Source organism: Dromaius novaehollandiae, chromosome 16, assembly GCF_036370855.1.
Source record: "Dromaius novaehollandiae isolate bDroNov1 chromosome 16, bDroNov1.hap1, whole genome shotgun sequence".
Taxonomy (NCBI): Eukaryota; Metazoa; Chordata; class Aves; order Casuariiformes; family Dromaiidae; genus Dromaius; species Dromaius novaehollandiae.
The window spans coordinates 1,683,445-1,704,065 of record NC_088113.1 but is presented as its reverse complement, the minus strand read 5'-3'; the positions used below and the strand labels follow the sequence as shown (position 1 = coordinate 1,704,065).

The 20,621-nt window shown below is 40.0% G+C and overlaps 1 protein-coding gene and 1 long non-coding RNA gene across 4 annotated transcripts in view; one reads left to right on the top strand and one right to left on the bottom strand.

Moving 5' to 3' along the window:
- On the bottom strand, nt 1–1,447 carry LOC112992566 (uncharacterized). 3 transcript variants are annotated; one of them, XR_003261565.2, is made up of 3 exons: nt 1,356–1,447; nt 855–1,052; nt 1–308 (listed from the first exon to the last, which is right to left on the bottom strand). It is a non-coding gene; the product is annotated as an uncharacterized LOC112992566 (long non-coding RNA). The 3 variants fall into 3 exon arrangements; XR_003261567.2 differs by having other exon boundaries at nt 1,227–1,441; XR_003261566.2 differs by having other exon boundaries at nt 1,232–1,441.
- A 53-nt stretch (nt 1,448–1,500) lies between these two features.
- Nucleotides 1,501–20,621, top strand: part of ITCH (itchy E3 ubiquitin protein ligase) — a 66,510-nt gene continuing 47,389 nt past the window's right edge. Inside the window, exon 1 of the mRNA XM_064521268.1 lies at nt 1,501–1,620. The gene's annotated coding sequence lies outside the window, so the exon portion shown is untranslated. The remainder of the gene's footprint in view (nt 1,621–20,621) is intronic.

The window sequence follows — 20,621 nt, the reverse complement described above, 5'->3', positions numbered from 1 at the left end:
TAACGCTTGCAGAAATTCATTTTTATTATTAATTTGAATGGACCACTGTAAATATGTAACTGTAAATATGTGTATATGTGGTCAAATATTAGTAAAGGAATGTGAACTTAGAGCTGCATGGAAAAGCATTATTGAAAAAAAAATCTCAAAAATTTATTTCAGCCATTCAGTTGGTTTACTTCTTATACGGGGCTGTAACTTTGTCTTCAAACTTGCTTCCCAGGGATGCACAATTTTCTGACAAATCCACGCACTCTTCTGACTTCAGTACTTGCAGGTTCTGATTCAGCAGCATTTAGTTTTCTGTGCTGAAACAAAAGTGATTGCTGGGTTTGAATTTATATGCATGTATACCTTGTTCAGTCATAACTGGGGATTGCTAATTGGCATTGAAAGATATTTATTATTCTGCCAAGAGAAAACAAACTGAGTTGTTTTCTGGCTTAGGCCTCACCAACAGAAATGCTAACTTGATGCTGGCTATGGGATCTTTACTATGGGAGTTTATGTGCAAGCTAGGGACAACAAGCTGAATTTTCAGATCCCTAGCAGTTGTGAAAAGCCCCCAAGCTTTGCACTTGTAAAGCAAGCAATTTTACTAAAAAATTAGTGAGGATCTGCTCCTGCTTTCTGAAAATTAAGGAGAGTCTTTGCTCTCATTTTAGAGCATGGAAACTGAACTGGCGCATCCCACTTTTAAAAGAATAAGTGTATTCTAGTTTCTGTGTATTCAGTTACACGATTGTGCATTTCGGTTATGCAAAAAGTCACTTTAAACAAGAAAGGCTTTTATACAAGGATTAAATGAGACAAACATCTGCAGTGGATACGTTAGAAACTTATTTGCGTCTCACAGCATCTACAGCGCTGCCCGTGATGCTCCTGTTGCTTGGCCGGTGGAAACCCCGACTACACGGCACTCCCTTCGGTGACCAGGGACCCTCCGCTCGGGCGGCCTCAGCGTGTGCTGCAGTGACCCGGAGCCACGCGCTGCCTTGGGTGCACTGAGGCCTTCTCGTAGCTTCAGACCTGCATTAGCCTCGTCGGTAGAGCTGTTGTGACAATCAAGCAATGACTTTTAATACACTCTTCATATAAATAAATAAATAAATAAGCCTGCACGTGTGTTTTTATATACATCCGCACACACACACAGTTTATTTTCCCGGACAGTTGTGGTGCGGGGGTGGGGGGGCGTGGCGGGGAAGGAGCAGGCCCGGGCGGACCTCACCGGAGCGGGGCAAACCCCAGCTGCGCCCCGGTGCCGGCTGCTCTGGCACCGCGCTCAGGCGAGCTCGGAGCCAAAGCCCCGGCTGCCTGAGGCCTCCCGCCGCTCCCGCGACGCGCACAAACACCTGCCACGGGCGAACGGCGAACACCCCGACTCGGCCCGGCCCGGCGCGGCCCGGCCCCCTCAGGGGGGCGGAAAGCCGGCGCGCGCATGCGCGGGGCTGACGCGGGGCACGCCGGGACTTGTAGTCACGGGGCGCCCGTGGCCGCTCGGCGACTCCGCGCGTGCGCACGGCCCGCCCGACTTTGGAAAGTCGCTGCCTCGGGTTGGGCTTGGAGTGGCTGCCATCTTGGCCGAGGGACGGAGGAGCTGTTACGCCGCCGTGCCCGGTGAGGGGAGCGGGGGGGTCTCCGCGCTGCGGGGAGGCGGAAAGGGTGGAAGCGGTGGCGGCGGCGGCGGGAACGGGACCTGCGGGGCGGCGCGGCGCCGCTCTCCCCGGCTCGCAGCTCGGCGCGGAGCCGGGGGGGCGCGGGGGCTCCGGCGGGCGGCGGCCTGGCTCCTCGGGGGGCTTCTCGCTCCCGGCGGGCCTCGCTGGGGCGGGGGCTCCCCGCCGCGCTGCCTCGCCGTGCCCCGGCGGGGGCGGCTCTTGAGGCGGGGGGCGGGACGGCAGCGTCGTCCCTGGCCCGGGGCCCCCGGTGGTGGTCCCGGGACCCCGGCGCTCCTCCGCGGGCGTTGCCTGCCCCGCGCTCGTCTCCGGCCTGTGCCGTGCAGCCCTGCCTGGCTCCGGCTGCGCGGGGGCCGGAGCCCGGCCCGGCGCGGCCGTTTCCCACAGCTGTGCGTGGCTCGCCCCGGTGCCTCGGCGGTCGGTCCCTGCCCTGCCGCTGCGATCGTCCCTAAACCGTCGCTCGCTGAGGGCCTTGGGGCTTCGCGCCCGTCAGAGGCTTGCCTGTGCGGCAGCCCCAGCCCTCTCGCCAGCCTTTGTGCTCAGCGCCCCCCGCGAGGAGCCCCTGTCCCGTCCTGGGGTCCCTGTCCGGGGGGCTGCCGCCGCCGTTTTACTGGGGTTCACTTTGTCTCATCAAGTTACAGCCGTGGCTCAGAGTAGTGATCCCCGGCGGTAAAGCGTGAGCGTAGCTGGAGGTTTATACTGGACTGTGTTCCCTCGTATAAACAGCAGAATGGCAGCACTGGTGCCACCGTTTTATTTTGGAAACACTGATAAGTTCTGGCTATTAACCCTCCCACTTCCAGATGGGTGTCTTTGACCTTGTGTGGCAGTAATACCTAAGTAAAAGCAGAAGAAGGTGTTTATGTGGCTGTCTTTATTTAGTTGTCTCTGAAATCCAAGGATTTTTGTTTTGATAGCTATAATTTGTCATCTTAAATTGATAATAGAACTTTGGTCTGTGTGTGATGCAAAGAGAAAATTGAGCGTAGCATTTGGGATATCTGTTGTCATTTGTGTGGCATCCTTTACCCTTCAAGCTTCAGAAAATGTCCCCAGTAAAACTAATCTTTATAACTCAGTTAGAATTGAAGAAATCAGAAGCCAGTGTCTTCTAGACTATCTTTTCCCAAGGTGGTGTTATTTCAGTGAGTTTCTCATTGCTTTCTTCTGTCTCTGTTACCTTGTCACCTGTCCTTTTCATAGAGAAAAGGAGAGAATTCTGGACTGATATTCATGAGAAGATAGTCCATATGACAGTAGATGCAGCCACTGCTTGCTTGAATCTACCTGAAAAAGGCATAGATGCTTAGGAATGAAACATCAAATGGAATCTGTCATCAGCTCTCAGGAACTTAATGCTTTAAAAAACATCTTGTTTGAAGATGTGAATTTAAGCTCTGTTCTCTCTTCTTACAGTGAAAGTCTAAAGCAGTTCTGATTTAATTACAGTTACATTGCTCTTTGCTACAGCCGTTTAAATCTGAACTTGGTCTAGTGTGCATTCTTAGTTGTGGTTTGAGTGACAGTTTTAATCACCACTCTGAATGCATTCACTTCCAAGTGATCATCAGAATAATACGCAGCATTCTGATCCAAAGTGAATTTTCTTTTCTTTAAACAAAGAACTGATACAGTACGTGTGAAAGATGGTGTTGTAGTGGAAAATAACTGAGACTTCTGAGTGCAAATTTTGAAAGCTTCTTACAGATTAAACGGTTATTTTGGTGCTTAAGAGAGATTGAAAGGAGATTATTTATATGAATTTATTACTTAAGCAACATCACCTTCCCCCCCCCCCCCCCCCCATTATCTCTCCCTGTGTAAAGTTCTGTTTCTTCCATGGTGAAACAAACCTGAAATATGAAGCTGTCTTGTTTATTTGTTTAAAAGTTTCAGAGTAGTTTGGGGAAGCTGTCTGCAGAATAAACAAGGTAATAGGAGGATGTGTATTAAGTAGCATAATGTTTCTGTTGTAGAGGTTATGTCTACCACTGTTTTTAAGAAAGTTTGTCCTTAGGACTGCTTTAAAGCTATGTGTGCTTTTTGAGTGCTTTAAAAAATAAATGTATATCCTTCTATTTTGTGACATATCCAATAGTTAAGTCACTTCTCAGAAGTGTTACCAGTTCATGTCTGTTGATGATAGCATCCAAACAAACATATTTTGTAAATTTGAAGTTGTTTAAACAAAGTTATAAGCTTATTCAACCATAGTAAAATGTCTTTCATATTGCAGCAGAAAACAACTTTCTCTCTGCTTAAAAACAAGAAAAATAATATATAGGGTTAGAGGAGAAGAAAAACTCATTGTAAAGGATAATGATGAAGCTTCTGAGAGTACTGTCACTGTTGCTGGTTTTTTTTTAAGCCTTGCTGTTTGGCTATCCAGTTATGCTCACTTAATGTTCTAATTTTTGTCAGTCCGCACTATTTATGTCTAGTAGGAGGAACTACTTTGTGCTTTTACACCTAAGGAAAGGGAACACGCATACATAACTGAGAGGAGAGCATTTACCTCAGTTGCTTACCCTATGTGTGCTTTGCCCAGCTGTAGAAGCACTTGGGAGTGTGTGCTTGCCTCAGAAGGGGAAATAGACAAGCCGTGATTATAGTCTAGCTTGGGAGTATTCTGTTTTTCTAGGTATTTACTTTATGCTATCTCATAAAATGAATATTTAGAAAGATTTTAGGCAGTCTACTTGCTTGTTTTCATTCCTTAGCTGTGGTTCGACTTATTTAATTCTGTGCCCGCATTTTGGAGACGGAAAGGTGATTTTTGTTTACTCTTATCCAGACAATGAAGCAATAAGAACTCAAGCAGTTTTTGTAAGTGTCTAGCACTCTGGTCTTGTTGAAGTGCAGAGTTGCTGTAGCTGAAGAACTTATCTTTTTCTTCATCAGTATTACAAATTACATTGCATAGGAATGAAAGTAGTGTAACAAACTGGGAAAGAACATTTAAAAAAAAAGTGGCCATATTTCATATGACCAGCTCTTAAGTTATGCCTGGAATTTCTACTTTTACTATGGTGGTGCATGGAACAAACTTAGTAATAAAACATCAAGGACAGATCATCTGCACACGCTCGCTTGCGCCGCTCTTTTGCTTGCTCTCTTTTGTGCATGCTCTCTCTATCGCGCTCCCTCACATGCTCTATCACTTGTGCACTTGCACACGCGCTCTTTCTCTCTCAGGAAACATGATGCTAGATGTTGTTGCACTGGTTATTCAAATCATTTTTAAAAAACTGGCAGTATGTTCATATGCTGTTCTTAAAAAAAAAAAAAAAAAAAAAAAAAGTTTTATTACAGTCCTCTCATTTAGAAACTGATAATGCCTGTCTTTCACCCACCTGTCTAAGCTATTCTAAACTGTGTTCATAGGAGCTGCCTATTGTTTCACTCATGAAGAGAGCTACTTATATGTTGGTCTTTCAGTGGTCGATTTTGAAGTTCAAAGCTTAGATTCAGATAGAGTTGTGATTGAACAGGAAAAGATCCATTTTCTTCAGGTGGATTGTTAAAGTAGGGTTGTGTGAAACACTTTTTTTTTTTTTTTCTTTTTTTTTGTCAAGAGGAGGAGAAGTTAAGTGACACTGCCTTTTACCTGAGCTGTGCAGAGCTTGGGCTTCAGGTTAGACAGATCATGATAGGAAAGCTGGAGCTTTCAAGAAGAATATTAAATATTAACCTCTATAAAATCTTAATGTTCTCTGTTAACAGTTCATTATTGGTCTTTGTTAGGGTTTCACTTTAGACATACTTTTTCTCTGTTAGTATTAGCTTCTGGCTAGTAGATACTTGGTAATCTTTCTAAGGCTTAATACCAAGAAAATGTTCAGTTTAAGTTTAAACAGCCCTTAAATAGGAAAAGACATAGTAAGGGTCATTAATCTGGTCCTACTTTATTCATTAATTCATCAAGTGGATAGCCATCTGTAGTGAAATCTCCATCAAGAACATAAAATTTGTGACTGTTCGGGTGCATATCCATTTACTTAAAATTAAAGTGGGCCATTCATGATTCCTGCACTTTCACATGGCTATGATTGAGCTTCTGCCTGTGCAAGTCTCTCACGTTCTCTGTAGGATTATATCTGAGAATGGAATAGAGTGGTTACTGCTTTTTTAGCTTTGCTTCTTCTAGTGCAGTAAAGTAAGTTAAGGAAGACTAGATGCTAAGTAGCTTGAAGAATATGTACTGAGACATGAAAGAGTGGAGTGTATTAATTTTTAACATGCTTTTGGTCAGTATCCATCCCTCATGCCTGCCCCTATCCTCAGTGCTAGTTTTCTTTTAATTATATATTAATAACCATTACTCTGGCTTGGCAGTTAGAGTTGTTGAATGTCCAAATTTTGATTTCTCCAGTGTTTAAATGGATTAAGCCCTATTGCTCCAAACACAACACTTGTACTTTCGTGATACCGTGACTTTTGCTCTGCCAGTGCCATGAGCTGCCCTTTTCTTGATTTATTTGCAAAGCAGTTAGATGGAATGAGTTCTTTCTTTATAAAGATTCCTTAACTTTGATTTTTATTTATTTATTTATTTATTTTTACTTTGGCTTGTCAGGGCCTGAAGTAATTGATCTTTGGATCACTGATTAATTTCTTTTCACAGGGCTTGTCTCTACGAGTGTGTGTGTGTATATATGTTTCCCCTACTAGTATATGTATGTGTGTGTGTGTGTGTATATATATATATATATATACACACACACATATATACATATATATATATAATTTCCCTTACTGTTATAATTATATCACTTCAGAAAGTAGATAAATTTAATGGTTAATATGTAAAAATGTTCATAGTGTGATGATATGGTTAGTCTAATCTTTAACCAGAGTTGGTAACTTCTGTGAAAACAATGAGCTGCCATATATTCACTAGGTTTTTACCTTAAGTTGAACACCCTTTCCTCCCTATTTAGCCTCCTGGGGTAAACTTGCAGGAGAAGGGCACTTCAATCTATAAAGAAAGAGAGGAAAAAGAAAATACAAGAGCTTAGGAGATTGGAGGAAAAAAACAACCAAACAAAAACCACACAACAGTGCGGCACTGATTAGACTTTTTTTGTATAAGGTTATCAGGCTGCCTCTTCTAAATGTATGCAGTTCATCTATCACATATGTTGTCTTCAATGGTTGTAATTTTCAAAGAAGCTTCTTATTTCAGCTGCTTGAAGGAGACTGAAGTGCATAATAGTAACAGGAAAGAGGAGTGAAAAGCCAAAGATTTAGGAAAATACTTTGGCCACCTTGTTCTGCATTAAAAAAAAAAAAAGTTCTTATAGTTATCCAAGCTAAAAGGTTGGCATATTTGTTTTCAGCTTTTTACGTTTTGCTTGTTTAGTGAATACTGGTCATGTCTCATATTTCTTATTCCAATTAAGATTTGTTCATCACTGAAATGTACAGAGGAAAACTTATGATTAATGGGCAGTACTTGTGGATAATCGGCATGCTACTTTCTGTGTTTGCCAAACTGATTTTTCCAGTAAGACATTAGAATATCTTTTTCTTGAATGTTAGTTAAACAATTTTAACTATTAGTATCAAAGTTTAGTATAAAAATCTTAAGGAAGTCTATGAAATATTCTGAAATAATAGAATACTACTTATCTACATAAAATAAGTGCAAATATTTGTCTTTTGTAAATGCAGCATATGCTGCGTATTACAATGGCCGATTTCCAGAGTCATACTACATTTGTTAAACATTTGCCTGAACCAAATCTAGTTCAGGTCAATGAATAAGCTATCACAAGGCAATGATTTTCTCATTGTTCCTCTCTTTGTGCAGCTATTGAATGAGTGTGTTTAACCCTTGTTCTGAAATCTAAATTGGACACATGGATTTTTCTCTACGTAGAAACCTGTTGACATTGCAGGTGGTTTGTTTGAATATTCTCCCTGATGTGAAGGTTTGTAACATAGACCTGTGAGGTGTGGAGTATCATTATTTTTTTTCCTTTCTATTCCTTTTCCCTCCCTTATGAGCCCTTCAGAGCTGCAGGACTTTTATGCCATTAGTGATAATCTGACATTATTAAAGCAAAAGGTAACGTTTAAGAAAAGTCTTACTTTCCTGTCCATCTGGGATGTGAACTTCTGAACAAAAAGACACCTCCTCATGGTGATATTGCAGGCCAAAATACACTCAGTAATGTATATTCCCTCTAACACTGCGTACTTCATAGTGAACTGTGTTAAAGGTATGTCTGAGTGTAGAAGATATCAGCAAAATGAAATTCACAATTAAGGGTGGATAATGCCAGGGTGGCGGGTCAGGGAGTTCAGAGACAGTAATGCTAGGGGTGTGATCTAATGTGAGAGAGAACCTGTGCCACAGTTGAATTTCTTTGCTTTTTGGAATTTCACTTCCTATTTTTAAAATAGAGAATTCAGTATTTTGTATTTTGTAATTCTGCTTTCACACCTTATAATCAGCACAGTAAGGGTCTGATGCTTTACAAACTACATAAAAAATATCTAACAAAATATTTAGCAGTACAATTATTAGAACTCTTGAAATGGCTTAGGAGTGTTAGGTTTTGTATCCAGAAGAATGCTTTGATGATTACAAAGGTCATTACATTGTGTTATAATACTGTGGGCATATACTCTTGCTCCAGGATGTGAGTACCTTTCTGGTTTGCCTCAAAATGCATGAAAAGGTAAGCTCTGAAAAGGTGTGTGTGTACGCTTTAATAAGTGTGTTCACACTGAGTTATACTCATAAATAAAATGCTAGCCAATATAGAAGACTTTTCCAGAGTGCTCTGTCTGAAAATATGTTTTGCTGTTATCAGGGATCCTAGGCTTTTTTTTTTTATCCTCCCCTCTGAGGATTTACTGCATTGAAACAGGTCACTGGGTGTCAATTTAGCAGTAGCACTGGCAAAAAGATGGGAAGGGACTTGTGTGGCTGGCAGGAAGAGCGCAAAAGGTGAAAAGTGGGACCACTGTTTCAGCAACATCAAGCTGCCAGAACAGCTCTGTTGACTTACAAAATCTCACCTTTTGTGCCTCCACTGGTGGCTGCATTGTTTCCAAACCAACTGTGCTGCTGTCGCTCTCACTGTACAGCTACCTCTAGCTTGCTGTCAAGTTTTAGTGTAGGAGACGGTTCCAAGCTTCTTCACAGGTCTGTTGGCTTTAAGTCACTTACCTGTAGTTTGACAATTCCCTTGAAACTGAAGGATGCATTTCATGTTTATTGTTAGCAGACAGTCCTGTTCTTTATTTAAACATGTCATCTTGAGTTTCTCATACAGAAGATCTAGGGCATAAAGACTGAGACTTTTGTTCAAGGATGTTACGTATTACTACTGTCAGAAGTCTCCTGGGTAATCTAGAGGGTGATCAAGATTTCAGAAGGGAAGTCTACCCTATCTCCTGCTAAAAACGCAGAAACAAATTAGATGGAAAAGCTGAGAGTATTGAAATAGTGGTACCGTTCTATGCAGTCTTCTTTTTCTACAATTTCTGTTCTATTTTTCAGGGCAGCATGGGCTGAAATGTAACCAACAGTTGCATTTTACAGGTTATTTGGGATGGTCCTATTGCCCAGTCCTGGCTATGCTTTCATGCTGCCCCCTAGTCTCTTGCAAAAGATCCTCAAGAAGCAGGTGATAGACCTTTCTTGCAATTATAGACTATAAAGATGTTTCCTCCAGAATTTAAGAGGGAAAAGATTTCACTTGCAGCAGTTTGCGCTTCTAAAAAAGACAGTGACTCCTACTAGATGTTTACCTAAGTTGTCTGAAGACTTGTGAGAAATTCTCATTTCCTTTACATCCTTTTCTGATTTGTGTACTTTAGTAATGGATAATTTAGACTGCAAAGATACAATCTTTATTTCCAGATAGCATTGAGTTTAGCACGCAGGAATATTATTTCACTTTATCAAAAAGAATAGGTTTCTTGGTTTGAGTTACTTTTCTTTGGTCATTTGCAGTGTTTTGGAGTATTCATGAAGAAAACAGCTTATTCTTGTGGGACAATGCATGTGTATTTGTATCTTGGTAAATAGTTGTAAGAAATTTGGTGCATTGGGTACAATAGTTCAGAGTATACTCTTGTTCTTCTAGCTGAGTCTCAAAAGTTAAGTCAAGAGAAACTACATCTCCAACATTTCATTTGCTGGTTCAGTTATAAGCAGCAGGTGACAAAGGTCTTTCTCTTCAAGAAATTTCAAATAATCAGCAGATCTTAGATTTGCAGTTGTCATTGGTGGTAGAGAATGATTCATCGTTTCTTTGATAATCCTTGCCAGGTCGAATTGCAAATCTGTACAGTCTTTTGATTTGGTTTGTTGCTCAGGTGCCCACAGTGAGAATCTATTCAGCAAGGTAATCTTTGTCAGGGGAGATCATTTGTCAATATCTTTCTACTGATACCTCTGTGGCCCTTGTTATGCATGTTCTTGAGAGAAAAGATGTTGAAGCATATCTGATGCTTTCTTCATTTTTATGCTCCTTGGAGCAGCCTTAGTACAAGTGTGGATCCTCATCAGTGTTACTGATGCAAATACTCAGAATTGTACCAAGGAACACTCGTAAAACAGATGTTATCTGCTGTACAGTTCTGTACAGAGCATATTAAAGAATCATAGTTTAATATAGGCATCATCTTTATTATGCTTTTGAAAAAAGTATCTGCTAAACTCCAGCCCTGCAAATACCAAGATCACATTTTGGTTCTGAGTTTGCAGATGAGTAGGATACAACAACTAGCTGTTTTATGGTAGTCTTAAGCAGCAATGAACTATCAGCAATTCAACAGAACTAATATTTTTGATCAAGTGATGCTGTTTTTCTAGAAGAGTAGCCAATATACAGGGCCACTTTTTAAAACATTCTTTAAAACACCTGTAAGCACAGCTAAAGTTTTCATACTTAGCAATGAATACAAATAACAGCAATTTAATGGTGAGGCTTTCTCCCCTCACCTCCCCAAGACTGAAAGCTTTGTATAGGTTTGAATAAAGGTGTGTATGAAGGGTAGCACTGAGATTGGAATGGGGAAATGTGTTAAAGCAAGCACTGAGTTGTAAACAAGAGGAGGAACTAACTGGCACAGATAACAGAATCCTCTGTAGATGCTCTCCTCTGTTGTTAATAAGTGAGTATGTAACTGCTAAAGCTTTAAAAGCTTTAGAAAAAAAATTCGTAAAAGCTGCAAGCTGGGTGGTGAAACAGAAGGTGGTAGCCTTGTATTTTGTTTTACTATGAGAGTTTATAATATAGCGACTGTTTATAATATTTAGATTCTTATAGACACTTCAGAGGTAACGCCTTTGAAATATATTTAAAACTAAGTGGTGCTCCAACATAGCTACTGATGCCAGTCATTATTTTCTCTCCCTCTCCATGAGAATCAAATTAAGGGGTTCTGCAGTGTTTCTGGAGCTTGTTCATGAAGGTTAATGAATTCAGCCTTTTTAACTAAAAAGAGAACAGAACAAAACTGTGTAATGTGAACTGTGTTGTCATTTGGGTATTTCTCAAATAAGTTAGTTGATCTAAAATGTATACACTGGGAACTGTGAATTGAGTGAATGTTAGTGGGTATGTTGTAACCATAAGGTTAACTTGGCACGTTGATGTGAATTTACGTCAGCTTAGTATGCAGCTATATTATGACTCCACGGTCAAGATACCTGTATGTATCAATGGGATTTTTGGCAGCGTAATTTTTTCATCGTAAGTGAAACTGCATTACTATTCTTTCCCACTTAGCTTTGGAGAATTTATGTGGGTATCCAGGAGGAACTTTTAGAAATCCTTGGAGGGTGAGCAGGCTTTGAGTGACTCTCTGGCCCAAATTAAAGTAACGCATGGGATATTAATTTTTTATGCAAAATAAGGTAATTAATTTGGTTGGAAATATTGCAAAGCTTGGGCTAGAGACCCTCTAGGTGCATGGGAGAGATAAAGAGCAACACACAAATAACTGTTCAGCCTTGCTCTGGCAAGTTATCCCCATAAGAGTAAAAAAGAAGGAAATTCTTAAAGGTAGGAGCATATGGACACTTGCCAGTAACAAAATAAAGGTATCTTTTTGAGTAAACAGAAAATTGACCGTGATGTTCAATGACTTCCCCATCTCTAATGTTATACAAATAAGGAAGGAATACCACAGGTTCCAAGGCAATGATATATGAATTTTATGAGGTTCTTATTGTAAAAGGCTCTCGGGTTGGTTGGGCATGATTTTCCCCCTTGTAAATCAATGCCGACTACTCCCAGACACCTGCTTGTCTTTAGTATGTTTCAGAATGGCTTCTGGGAGGGTTTACTCCCGAACCTTCCCTGGGATTGAGGGGAGGCTGTCTAGCCTATAGTTCCCTAGATCCTCCTTTTGCCCTTCTTTGAAGATAGGAGTGACATTTGCTTTCTTCTGGTCCTTAGGAACTTTTCAGGAACGTGGAGAGTCACTCAGAGGGAGTCGAGTGACCTTTCTACTTACGCATGACACAGCATGGGCTTTGAGCTCAAACATGACCACAGAAGTTTTAACTGTTTGACGTATGATTTTATCTGTTGTGCAGAGAATGAATGAGAGAAGAAACCTGTTTTCCAGCATCTTTATAGATGTTTAATACTTCCTGAAATTTATCCTCTTTATAAAGGCAAGTGTTTGTTTTTACATGGATAGTGGTACTCGAGCTACTGGCCTTCATTCCACGCAAAGCAAATAGTCCTGTGGTCTGGCTCGCTAGTTAATTGTCTAAGTAGAAGTCAGATCTCCCACCCTATTTGAAGACACATATTTTGTGCTTTATGACAGAGCTTTCCTTCACCTATAGCATTAGTCATTTAAGTTAAGTAGATGTATGTTCAAAATACAATTTTAATCAATTTAACTGAAAAGATCCTTGTTATTTACTTATTTTTAGCTGCTTTTTGATCCAATGATCAAGGAAAGTGGTAAACTGTGTGGTCAGCTCTCTGTATCATTGTAAAGGAAGGAAAGTGTTCTGTGAAAACATCTCCAGGCTGAAAGGGAGAGAGGGAAGCCTCTGCTTAATGCTCTCAGGTGAACCTTTCGGACTGTCAAAACTGGGTGAAGGGTAGAATCTTTTTTGGAAACAAATTGACTAAGCATGCCCACGTATGAAAGTATTTATACCTGCATTCGCTGAATAAAGAAAAAGAATGGAAGTTATTGGAAAAAAATGAAGCTTGAGCTAGTGGACATAAGTGACACTTGCTGAGGTTTACCATTACAGCTAGAATGCATATTAAAGCGGAATAGGTGAATGGGATGCACCTGCATTAGTGTTTTATTTCAGACAAGAAGTGTGCTTTTGAAGTGAATTTCCTGATTTTCTTCACTGACTGCACTTTGATTTGACTTATGAAATGATCGTGGGTCATGGAAGCTGAATTCCTTTTGGCTGGAACTACACTGGAAGCTGCAGTGCAACAGCTGAGGTGCCAGGGGACCGGAGTAAAGCTGTCCAGAGTAAAACTCCAGAAACATATACGATGTAGGTACTGGGTCCTCCTGTCTTGCTTTCGAGCTCCACTTCTATTACATTGCACTCCTTGCTGATGTGGACATAGCTATAGTGAGTCAGATTAAAGAATGTACAGTGAGAGTTTAAAGACTCTCATTGCTGGCAAGACACCGTAAGAGGCACCATAATAAAATAGCAGCAGCAGAACTGTCTGAAAGGCAAGGAATTTTTAGGAAGATGGGAACCGAGGAGGTGAAAAATAGGCATGTAACAAAAGTCTAGAAGTTTAATCGTGTAGCAGAATAAATATTGCCACACAAAATGCTTTTTAGGACTTGTAGATTTTAGTTCAGATACTAGTAAAGCAGTTTGATTTACTGTTTGCATGAACTCCTGAAGTAAATTATCTTGACCCTGAGAAATGTCATATGAAATGAAAGCTGGCTTTGTAGTTGAACTTGGTTGGAAGGTGACTGCTTAGGGTAGAAGAGGCAGTTGTCTTTGGAGTTCATCTATTTCACTCTATTCACTCTGTTTCTCTGTATTATCATAAATACTAAGAGGAAAAAAATCTAAGGAATGCATCTTTAAACCACTTCATATTTTAACTTTCATGAACTCCCCTGTTTTTCTTTGGTAGCAGTATGGAAGGGACATTTGAAGGGCCTGAAATTTAGGAGCGTAAGGCATTTATGTGCATTTATGCATTAAGAAAATAGGATGTGCCTTTGTATAAAACCACAGAGCAGATCTCTTCATTGTTACTACACCTGGAAACTTGGATGTCTATTGAGATACATTTATTACAACTTGTATCTTGCTACTAGTTTAATGTACTGAATTAGTAACATTGTTATATGACCCTGAGCAGCCTGGTCTAACTTTGAAGTTGGCCCTGTTTCCAGCAGGGTGTTGGGCTGGATGACCTACAGAGGTCCTTTCCAGCCTAAATTATTCTGTGATTCTCTTAAAAAAAAAAAAAAAAAAAAAAAAACAAAAAAAAAAAACCCACTTGGGAGGAAATTAGAAAATGATTCATAGAATTGTGTTCTCATTTTAAGATACCCTTGTTTCCTTGTATGGTCTTTCAATAACATATTTTTATTTACATTATTTTCAGATCACTTTTAGATATTTTTAAGTATGCACAGAATGGGAAGAACAATAATATATGAAGCAAGAAGGTTCTGAGAGATGAGATATAAATGTTCCTTGACAATTGTTTAGACTATATTCAGGATTGTTTAAAAGTAAACCAAAGCAAACTTATGTTCTCACCCAGTGTGAAAATTGTCACAAGGCTTTCTACCACTGCTTTAGAATCACTGACTGTTCTACATATTTTGTCTCCTTGTCCTTCATTGTCTAGGCACCTGAGAATCACAAGAGGCAAACTTTTTTTGTTCGCTTTATGGTGTATTTTTTTTTATGTTTTAGCTTTGTTCATGTGTATTATGTGAAGAAACTTTTTAACTTCGAATATCTTTCTGTTTTAGATACGGAAGTGATCATTAGTGTTTTTCCTGTCTGTTCCTAATAACTTCTTGCTTTTCCATAAAACTTTTAAGCTACTACAAGACAGGAAAAAGGGAGGTCATTTAAAATATCTCTTCCAGGCCCTCACCAGTTAATAGATTTCAAGGAATAAGTTTGCTTAAAGGGTGGGGAGGGGGGAATAACTTACAGTTTTGACTTAATATTTTTGCTCTGAGTGGTCACATTAGATTATTGCATTACCCTAATTAAAAATTAATTGAATACAGTGAATAAGTAGCTTATGGCTGGTGGATTTGTGTTACCATCTCTTCTTGCTACTGTGTCATATGGCTAAAGTAGTGATAAACAGTGGGGCCTTCAGATAAATTCTTCCTTCTCCTTGCTGTAGCAAAAGGCAGGAGGAGACTTTGGGTAAATTTCTTCAGAAGACTTCTTTTTCATACTTTTAAGGTAAGGTCCAAAATAATCTGCTGCTGTCAACACTGGCATTAATATTTGACTCTGAGGTGCTGGATATTAGAATTTTGCTTTGCAGAAACTGCTTAACCTCAGAGCTGACTGGGCTTGTCCTCTTAAATATTTGTTTCATGCTCAAAGTTGTCCTTTGTGATGACATTTATGTGGAGTGGTGTTGAAAAATATAACCTCAAAGTTGTAAAACGAGTATATATATTTCTATGGTTGCAATGGAATCTTACTTAGATAAATTGTAAACAAGGCTGTATGCTGTAGAATATTATCTTTAAAACAACTGCTATTCAAACAAAGTACTAATGCTTGTAGATAGATCAGTTTACTGTTAGTGCACAGTTTAACAGTGACTGCTTATAAACTGTATGGGCACGCTAGCTGCTTTTCACCTGGGAAAATTTTGTTCCAGGATTGCCACTGGCAAATGTGATTTATGCTTTCTAGATATTTTATTTTTAGAAACGTGGAAATATAACAATGTTTTCTTTAAAAGAATAAAGTGAAATAGAAAAAAGGCTTTGCCCATTAGGGTTCACTCAACACAAGGCTATATGCTATTTTGCTCTTTAACTGTATTTTCTTTCTCTCTCGGGAAGGTTGGCCCTGAAATTACAGCATGGATAATTTTTTATTTCAGAGAGCTGTATTTCCACAAAACTCAGTGCAGGAGACAGTTCAGAGTGCACAGAAGTGGAAGAATTAGGAGGGAGAGCTATATCTAATTTCTACAGGATGTGATGGTTCTGATTGCTGGCACTTGACACCTTTTTATCGGAGATCTGTAATAAGACCCTGGAAGGAATTGTGTAAGGTTAGAGAAATGTAGGGATTTGAAAGTGCCAGAAAGGATACTTTCACTTGAGAAGAAGTTAAGAATATTGCTCATTCTGAGAACTTGGTCCACTGTATAATCAGTCACTGCCAATTCTGGAGCCTTCACCTCTTCAAGGCAGTAACTTTCTAATCATAATATTAATCTGCTGATAGTTTTCAGGTCATGAATTTAAGCTGTGTGTTGGAAGCTGAACTTTTTTAAAACCATTCATAAATAAACATGGTGTAATTGTCTGCACTCGGTCGACCAGCTGCTACAGAGGCAGATGTGGGGCTAAGGTTGATTAGTCTTTTTTGATTATTTAAATAATGTTTTGCAATCAGATGTATAGGGTTTTTTCTCCATTTAAAAAAAGTCAACCAACATTGGTTTTAAAATCTTGACATAGAGAGTAGGCTATCTGAGGAGGGAGCCTAGAAAAATAGTATTTCACCCATTAAGAAATGGATAAAAGAGTGCAAACTCTAGACTAACTTCTGTTTTGCAAGTGTATTTTTGGCCCTGATAACACTTGAGTACTTTCAGCCATAAAAGGAATAAAACTTGAGTACCTGGTTTCTTGAATGAAAGACTATTTATCTTGCCTTGAGGGCAGCAAGGTGGCTGCTTACTTCCCAATCCAGAATTGATAACGTTGCTCTGGATGTGCACTAACAGTGAAAAACTTTCATGAAAACTCATCACATAAGATGTCGCTTAGCTTTGAGTCAATACAGCATTGTGTTGAAATTATAACAGACTTTTTTCTTTTTTTCTCCCCCCCCCCCCTTTTAAGGCAAAATGAATTATTTAATGTTGTGGTTTGTAAAATGTAAATAGGTTAATAGGTTAATGTCAGTAACTCCAGTATAGTTAAAAAATACACTTGAAGTTTTTTTGGTAGTTACGAAGCTCTCAGTTTCACTGACTCCTCCTTTGTGTACCTAAAAAAAAAAAAAAAAAAAAAAAACTTTAATACTGTCTATTGTGTGTTAAAAAGCATGCCAAGTTTAATATATCTTGCTTTCCAACTCTGGTATTTAAGAGCCAGCCATTTTAAGTATTGCTCTCTCTTTAAGATTACAGTAGTGAACCAGTTTTAGCTTAGTGGTTTGCATGTATGAATTATTGTCCTCCTTGAAATGGATTGCGCCATGACAAGGAAACAGCTGAAATAAAAATAGACTGTCTCTTTGTTTTCCACAAATGGTTTTAATTATCTTGTGCAGCTCTGCAGTGGCTTTTCTTGCCAGACTTCTTGGAATTAAGCAAAAGGCATATGATGTTCATGTGCATTTTTGTCTTTTTCCCCCATTTGAACATATATTAAAAATTAGTCAAAGCTAACATCCTTTTACTTATGAAGAATAAAAAATGAATTGTAGGAAATTCATTGGCAAATTATCTGAGTTGGTAGCAAAGCCTGTTTTGTCTCTTGTCCATCTCTTCTGCCTGCTACATATTTAGTGTCTCTGAGAACGGCTTATGGTTGGAGAAATAGTGATATATTACTGAAAGGGGAAATTACCAAATTATTTTTCTCTTTTAATTTTACATGTTGCAACACTATTTCTTCATTTCTTTTTTTTCCCCCCAACTATTTTATTTGATATCAAATAAATCATGTATACAGAAAAGGTCAAGTGTAATATTTCTGTTGAGATGGAAGTTATGCAAGCAGGTTTTCGGTGCACAGAAATGCTAATGAATTAATTCTGTTTAATTTTGATGCAAGTCTTTGGGAGCACTGAAGACACAGTTTAATTCAGATTGCAAGCAGTGGTGTTGGAAGCATTTTTCTCTGCGGATTTAAGTTGATGGACGGGTTTTTCTAACCTGTGAGTTTTGCTTAAGGAACACTGGTGATCACTAGGTGAATGTCATCTGGGTATCTGGTTACAATGTTTCCGGACTTCTTTTGCCTTTCTGTGGGTAGTCTTTTTATTTGGATAGCCAGGATAAATATTTGTTATCTTTTTCCAATTTAGAAACTGTGGATTCACAACACTTCTTACGTTAAATTCCTCTTTGAGATAGGTATCAATGTCGATATCTAGGAAAAACAAGGAATCAGTGCTGAGGATTAGTCTTGCAGAAGTGATTGTCCCAGTGTTTTTAGGAAAGGTGTATGAGGCTGTTATTGGTTCCCTAGTCCTTCACCACTACAATTTTTAATCTATTGATAATGCAAAGAGTAGAGCCATCTTTTGGTCCTAGTCTAGGATATCAATATGGTGCGGACTGATAATCATTCACTGTTGTGCATGAGGTTGCAGGAAACTAGTGCAACAGAAACTAGTAACTAGAAACAAACTTATAAACTAGAAACAGAAACTTTATGAGACCTATCACATGCCCTTTCTGTAATTCACTTCAAAAGTCTCTAAGTCAGTTAATTTTACCCACTCACACTGTGAGTATTCACTCTTTCACGCTCATATACACACAAGCACCAGGTCATTTTTCTGTGTTCGGGTGGTCTAGCCAGTATCTCTTTTGGGCAGAATGGAAGATGGACCTCATGCCATCTGGCAACTGCGTAACATGTCTTTTGGGTTCCTCTTGGTGGCAATGAACTACTTTTTGGATAGATCTACTAAACTCCTGTTGGAGTCAATAGCTGTTATAGGATGGATAGTCCTTGGTTTTGGCATCTTGCTTATTTCAGCCTTCATAAATCTGCAGGGAAGGCTAATGCTTGCTGTTTGTTTTTGGCTTATTTGGAATATGTGCATCTTTATAGCTGCAGCATGTTTTCTTTTTGGGCTAACAGCAAAAGGAATGACTATGTGATGTGCCATAACCCTGTTGCCATTCCCCTCTTTTTTAAAGCACAGGCTCTTTGCTGGCCAGTCATCTGTGCTGTAGTTTTATCAGAGCAAAGACATTCTGGTCTTGACACAAACACACTCCTCAGTTTTATTGCTGCAAGAAATGTCCTTTGTTACCAGTAAAGGCCATTCTTCTAACCTTTGTTCTTCTGCTTTTTTTTCCTGGTACTTATATATGCACACTTCCATTCTTTCTTTTTTCATACCAATCTTAGTATTTCTATTACAATTCCGTACATGGTATATTGTTGCAGAAATAAAGTTGATTAGAAGATTCATGAGGATTCATGATATTAATCTAGAACAGATTCAGACATTCTCACACACAACATATAATTAGGCCATTTGATTTAAAGGAGATATGATTTCTGATGCTGATATACTGCTACTTTGAAAGAGAGGAAGAAAGAGGATGGTCTGTTAGTAGACTGATTAAAAAAAAAAAAAAAAAAAAGTGGTCCCTGCATTGAGCCAAAAAATACAGTAGGTCACGTGTGGTATACTTTAATTAGATGTCAAAACTCCAAAATACTTGCTTATGTTTTTGAAGACAGGAAAATGGATAGAGGTTCTACTTCAATGTCAAGGACATCTCAGTAGCCAGTCCATAGTAGGGAAAGATGAGAAGTTGGACGGCTCTTTTTAGGTTTCATAGTTTATATATGTTGCTTTTTCATCATCACAACCTCCGAAGGTTATGTCACTTGACTTGCTTCCTGAAATTATTAAAATAGTTTTCCCAGAAAACTATATTTTTAGCTAGCATATTGAATTCACTCTAAAATCACAGAATCTCAGGACAGTTGAGGTTGGAAAGGACCTTTGGAGATCCTCTAATCCAACCCACCTGCTCAAGCAGGATCACAACAGGTTGCCTAGGACCCTGTCCAGATGGCTTTTGAATATCTCCAGGGATGGAGACTCCAAAACATCTCTGGGCAACCTGTTCCAGGGCTCTGTCACCCTCACAGTAAAAAAGTTTTTTCTCATATTCAGACAGAACTTCCTGTGTCTCAGGCTGTCCCCATTGGTTCTTGTCCTGTCACTGGGCACCACTGAAAAGATCCTGGCCCCATCCTCTTGACACCCTCCCTTCAGATATTTATATGCATTGATAAGATTTCCCCCCCCCCCCCCCTCGCCAGTCATCTCTTCTCCAGGCTGAACAGGCCCAGCTCTCTCAGCCTTTCCTCATACAAGAGATGCTCTAGTCCCTCAATCAGTCATCTTAGTGGCCCTTCACTGGACTCGCTCCAGTAGCTCCGTGTCTCTGTTATACCGAGGAGCCCAGAACTGGATGCAGTGCTCCAGATGCAGCCTCACCGGGGCTGAGTAGAGGGGAAGGATCACCTCCCTCAACCTGCTGGCAACACTCCTCCTAATGCAGCCCAGGATACACCATTGGCCTTGTTGGCCACAAGGGCACGTGGCTGGCTCATGGTCAACTTGTTCACCATGATCGCCAGGTCCCTCTCCACAGAGCTACTTCCCAGCAGGTCAACCCCCAGCCTGTCCTGGGGCATGGGGTTATTTCTCCCTAGGTGCAGGACCCTGCACTTCCCTTTGTTGAACTTCATGAGGTTCCTCTCTGCCCATCTCTCCAGGCTGTTGAGGTCCCTCTGAATGGCAGCACAGCCCTCTGGTGTATCAGCCACTCCTCCCAGTTTGGTATCATCAGCAGACATGCTGAGAGTGTGCTCTCTACCTTCATCCAGGTCACTGATGAGTAAGTTGAGTGATACTGGACCCAGTATTTACCCCTGAGTACACCACTAGCAGCAGACCTCCACCTAGACTTTGCGCCACTGATCACAGCTCTCTGAGCTCTGCCATTCAGCTGGTTTTCAATCTACCTC